Here is a 6,343-nt window from a genome sequence, read left to right on the forward strand (position 1 = left end):
AATCCACCATCTTTTACATACCATCATGATAGGCTTAAATCTTGATTCAAATTATTGTCCTTAAACGCAACAAGTTTATGCAACAAGATTCACCTTTTTGACTCTTACATCAAAAGTATCGACCCTGATTTTATCACAATCACAAAAACATAGACACATTTTTTACTCTGCAATGGTGTTTTTAGCATGGCTGGCTACAACTTGTTTCACAAAGATTGCACTAATTATCATGGGGGTGGTGTGATGTTCTACATTAAAAAAAACTTTTCAGAAATTCCTTGCAATGATTTGAACCAATCACAAGAGGTATCTTTTTGTGATATACACATAAACATGTCAAAACTGTTACATGAAGTTGTTTACCACCCACCAAACTACCATCAAGATGCACAGCTTTTTGGTATCCTCAGAGCTGCACTTATGTTTTCATTGCTGGTGACTAATTGGGAAACCTTTCAGTGGCCACAACATGCAAATGATTTCCTTGATGTAGTACTGGATTCAAGCTGGTCCCAGGAAGTCACCTCCCCCACAAGAAGTAACAACACTTTGGATCTGCTCTTTACCACTACTCCTGAAACAGTTTTCAGTGACACTACTAAGGAATCCTTTGGTGACTCTAATCAAACTATGGTCACTTCCAATCCGTTTCTTATGGGCAGAAACAAGAACCATTACCACCTCCAAACTACTTGCTTTGACTGGAACAAAGCAGACTGGAACTCTTACTGTACTGAGTTACAACACCCACACTGACTTGAATTTTATGATTCCAGAGACGTTCATGCTGCACTTAAGAAAGTTTTCAATTCAATCTGGGTCCCTTGTGAAGCATCAGTACCATGTAAATGCTTCAAAAATCCCAAAAGTGCAATTTGGGAGACAACAGTAGTCTGATTTGCCAGGAGAGAATGTTGTGATGTTGAACAGGAATACAGACTACATAGAACAGAGGAGAATAGAAGGCACAATAGATCATCTTACCATCTCAAGCAGGTGACAAAAAGCAGTGCTTGAATTTGAATAATGTTTGGCAACTAACCCTGACAGCAAAGTGTTCTGGAAATATGTGCATTTGAAGCAGAAACTTCACTCTCCAGTTGACCCTTTTTGCAATCCCTTCACATATCAGATTACTGATGATCCCAAAGAATGCACAGAACTTATTGTTGAATGCTACGCTGGCATTTTTACTGTTGAAAGTCCAAATGTACCATCTTCATCACCTCTGACATCAAATTCTATAACATCTGTGAAATATGCACCAGCTATGCTGCTATGCCACCTCAAGAATAGGTGCAACTATGCCTCTCCTGGTCTTGGTGATGTTACTCATCTGCTTCTCAAATGCAGTAGGTTCTTTCTTTTGCACCAGCTTTCATTCTTCCAATTGTGCTTTGATAACTGTGTCACTCCAAAGCAGTGGAAAATTGCCAGCATCATTCCCCTGTTCAGAAAGGGTGATCGGAATTCACCTGTCAACTATCATTCAGTTAGTCTTACTAGCTGCATCGCCAAACTGATGGAGTTCTGTATCAGAGAAATATTCTGGAACTTCTGATGCCCTCGCAGCTTATTCAACCCTCACAATTTAGATTTATCCCTAACTCCAACCACTGTAGCTAACTCCTTGAGTTTCTTGCAGACATCACTCATGGGCGGATGTTATCTAATTCTGTGCCACACAAGCAAATTTTGAACAAGTGCACCACCATACATTATGGGAGGAAAAAATCCAGCTTCAACATACTCCCTCAGCAACACCAATCTTAAGAAGTATATTAGTGAGCATGGCCTTGAGATTATTGTCAACAGTGATTTGTGTTGGACAAACCGCATTTCTAAAATTGTCAAAAAGGTTGAGGGTATCTTAGCATCCTTCAGTAAGACCTTTGTCAGCTGCTCTCCATTTATCTATTTAAAGCAGTTTATGACTATGGTACATTCACCAGTTTGCATCACCAGCCTGGGATCCCTATCTTGCTCAGCATATCAGTCTCCTGGAAACTGTTAAGAAACATGCAACTAGATGAATATCTGCCATCAAGCATCTACCATACTTTGAACGTCTTGCTTCCCTGGGTATGGACATATTAAAGTTCCAACGTCTGGCACCTGACTTGGTAGACACTCACATCATTATCCACCATCTTTCCAACAACAACCTTGGGCACCTTTTTGAATACCATGTCTAAAACTGTGGACATGCTAACAAAATCAAAAACCAACATGCCATCCACAACTTTTGGAAACATTTTTTCATGCTCAGAATTTCTGAAGTATGGAATAAACTACCTGCATCAGTTGTTAGCTGTTGGGAGATTACATCTTTCAAAACTTTCATGTTTCCTGAAATTTGCCAGCAGTACATCTGATGCCCTACATCCCCATTTTTTAAAAATGACTTATTCACTGTCACTTCCTGTGTATATTCTACATATTGTTCATGTAGTTTTGGTTACTAACGAGTTGTAGTGCACTGAAGGGTTGCATTTTGTTAATTTTATTTTCAATAACTAATGAAAGTGTCTCTACACCATTTTCCATCATTGGCACAATACTCCATCATTTTGTTTTATATTCTTTCATAATAAAAAATACTTTACTGTAACTTTATAATGGAGTTTCTTATTAAAATCATTGAAACTGTATAGATTGCAAACTTAAGTAAGACATATAATTTTGATAAGCATGAGAGCAGGCATGGCTGTGTAGTTAAGAAGCTCATTTGGCAATCATGTGGTTTTGAGTTCAGTACAACAGTGTAGCACCTTGGGCAAGTGTCTATCATATCTCTAGGCCGAGCAATGTGAGTGAATTTGGTGGATGGAAACTGTGTAGAAGCCCATCATACACACACACACACACACATACATGTGTCTTTCTGTGTTTCCCCATCCCACCACTTGATAACTAGTGTTAGTTTGTTTATATCTCTGTAACACTGAGGTTTGGCAAAATAAACTGGTAGAATGAGTACTAGACTTAAAACCAAAAATAAGTACTGGAGACGATTTGTTCGATTAAAGTCCTTTGAGATAGTGCCCAGCATGGCCACATTCCAATGACTGAAACAAGTAAAAGCTAAGTTTCAACTCTTATTTTTTTTCCTTAAATCCTCAAACAAAAATAATCCTATAGATCATTTATATCAATTCTAACTTTTTCTTGATATAGTGATCTCAAAGACACATCGCTACCCTTAAGGACGACAAAAAACATATACATTTTAACATAAGGTCAAAATCTCAAATTAAGACTGAGCAGAATTTCCTGACTTGCACTGATTTTATCAACTCTAGAATGATTAAAGACAAAGTTGACCCCGTGAATTCGAAATGAAAACATGAAAAGTGTAACTAAATTCCGCAATTTTATCCGACGCTTAACTACACAATTGCCCTAAAGACACTAAATATAACTAATTATATCTAAACCACTAGAATTTGGAGTTGACGTAAAATCTTTAACCAATAATCTCCATTTTTTTGTGTTATTGTATATTAAGGCGTATTTTTCATATTCTAGCAGAGTATAGCTTACAGAAAAAAAAAATAATAAACAAAACAAATGAAATAAAAGAAGACAAAAATCAGTCAAAGTCTATGTGAATTCCAGAGTATTTCATAGTTTGTGAGGAGGAAACTTAAAATTAAGAAATATATATAGAAAACAATTATCGTCTTCGGGCAAAAATGTTCCTGAAATGGTTAATCTTTTACACCAATTGGAAAATATTTACTGCAACGTATTAAAAACAAAAGGAAAAAAACAAAAGAAAAAAAAAGCTATCCGTTTAAGACCAAACACCTAAATATGTATTAAGTTTTTAATGTTGGCGAAACTATTCCAAGCGAAAATGTGCCAGAAGTCAAACGGAATAGAATAAAAAGTTCTCAAGTCAAAGAATAGCAGATTTTTCATTCGTAGTAAATGAATTTCTAACAGAAAGTTCTTGTTCGAAAAATTGCCAACTTTCCTGGCGTCTCTTCAAAAGTTATATTCTTCTTATAACTAGTTGAGACAGATGTTTTGAAGTTTTAAGTTTTGCCTGTTGCTGGGATGGTACGTCTATTAAATTGCAAATATCGAACAGATACGTTTAGATATTTAGCATCAAATTCTAATAATCATTATATACCGAGAGAAATAGAAATACACTAAAACATGATATCTAATGAAATATTTAATAATGAAGAATCTTGTAAAATTCTAACGTCATTATAAGTATTAATAACTCTCAAAGAGATAAAAAGAAAAGTGTGGACTGCTGTATATGAGGATAGGTTTAGATATGGGAAAAGAGATAATTCTTGGAGAGATGTAGAGGAACTCTTTAGGTTTTAAAGAGTATTTCTAGTGTAAGTCTCTTCTGTTTGAAGAGTTCAATAGTAAGAGGTCAACTCAAGCGGAGCTCTCTCCAACATGCTCAACAATCACTTTTCGTAAGTAAACCTTCTTCGATTATTATTCAATCATCTTGCAATTTATATAGCATATCATCCTTCTTATTATTTACCTCGTCTTTTGCGTTGCATAAGACGATTAGTGTTCATCCAATCATTAACTTTTAATAAACTTTTGATGCTAAAATTTCTTACATCACCGTCAATTTCTCCATTACAGAATAGACACCTCTATCATATATATATATATTTTTTATTTTCACAGATTTCTGTTTTACTTTATAGTTTAATCAACGTTAATGATGGTTTAATAATAATGATTATTATTGTATTATATATAGTCATTCCTTTTCTTCCTGTGTTGTATATATAATAGGCGTTACCTTATCATCGTAGTAACGCAACTAATGATGGTGATGCTGTTGTGCTGTCCCACCTTAGCCATAACTAAATACAACAGTTAAAAATCAGTGTGTATATATTCAAAATACATACTTCACAAATAAATATACCTATATATATATATGTATATATGTATACATACATACGCACACACACGAATGTATATCCAACGTAGTGTTTGTCTCTCCCCATCTTACTAAGGTTATTTGGTATCATCAGCTTCGATAGACTGATAGCCATACCCGTAATAGAATTCAAACGAATATATGGATAATATAATCATTTATAAATATACTTTGACTGCAATTTGTCGTTTATAGTAGAAGTGTTTTGTTTTGATAAATCTCAATTTCGCAATTTATTTAAGAAATCCTACTTTATTTTAGGCTGCTATCAGTGATTTTTTTTTTTTTGTGATCGACTCTACATACATCTCACAGTTAATATTATCGTTGATAATCATGATTTGTTTCAATTTATTTTAATAGAAATTACATTTTCACCTAGTGTATTTCTATTTTACGAAACTTTATTATATCGTCTCCCTCCCCCCTGCTATTAATTGTAATATTTTAAGCAAAACGCCACAAAAGTATTCGTGTATGTGTGTGTGTATACACACACACATACGTACATCTATCTACATCTAAATGTATTTGTATATATATATATATATATATATACATATATATATGTGTGTGTTTATGTATATCGTCGTTTCATCTTCAGAAGCAAATGTGATATCTACATTCAGTGATACAAATTAAAAATATTTTATTTGTATAACGTTGTAGTTATTCTCTCCTCATACTCCTTAGATCTCGGTTTTTTAAAAGCATTTTATATAAACATGCACACACTCACATACATGTATATATAATTTATGTGCGCATATATGTCTAACGAGTATATTCACTAATCGCATTCCATTATTCTGGTAACTAATTCGTCAGGATGGTTCTCTTTACACACACACACACTCTTATACACATTGCTTACAACTAACTTACCAACGATTGCCAAACTGCACACTGCCTCATCATCAAGATACCTTACCTACTCAGATGCTACTCCAAAATTCCTACGCATTTATAACTTAACTGTTGATGAGTGTTAAGATGCTATACACTCTGTCTGCGAATGTGTTTAATTTAATGTATTTATTTTTATTAAAATCCATTTTTGTATAATATCTAAAGCATAAAATCAGAGATTAAATTGCTTTAGCGACAATTTACCTAACTTATTTCTCCCAAGTCTGGTGGAAGATGTCTCAAACATGTACAAATAGACTTAGTTATTCAATATGCTTTCAGTAATGTTAATTCTTAGAAATATCTCGACTCTGTATTAAAACCCTAACCCTACCTCTTCAAGCGTGGCTTTCTTTAAAAATTTTACTTCTTTTTTTTTTCTCCATGAAATACATTCTTCCTAAATTATTATTAAATTTGGTAATTATTTTGCTGATAATAAACAAACCAGCGGATGTTTATTTATCAAAAGAAATTTGTTTGGAATGTTTGCTATGTGAC

General features: G+C 33.9%; 1 protein-coding gene across 10 annotated transcripts in view; it reads left to right on the forward strand.

The window, feature by feature from the left end:
• The first annotated feature begins 3,448 nt into the window (after positions 1 to 3,448).
• Positions 3,449 to 6,343, forward strand: part of LOC106881761 (uncharacterized) — a 135,538-nt gene continuing 132,643 nt past the window's right edge. For 2 of the 10 annotated variants that reach the window (XM_089360071.1, XM_089360084.1), the window contains exon 1: positions 4,035 to 4,449. The gene's annotated coding sequence lies outside the window, so the exon portion shown is untranslated. Of the gene's footprint in view, positions 4,450 to 6,343 lie in introns of all 10 variants that reach the window. The other 8 variants (XM_089360080.1, XM_089360082.1, XM_089360079.1 and 5 more) reach the window with 8 other exon arrangements.

Source organism: Octopus bimaculoides, chromosome 11 (assembly GCF_046866305.1).
Source record: "Octopus bimaculoides isolate indiv1 chromosome 11, ASM4686630v1, whole genome shotgun sequence".
NCBI lineage: Eukaryota > Metazoa > Mollusca > Cephalopoda > Octopoda > Octopodidae > Octopus > Octopus bimaculoides.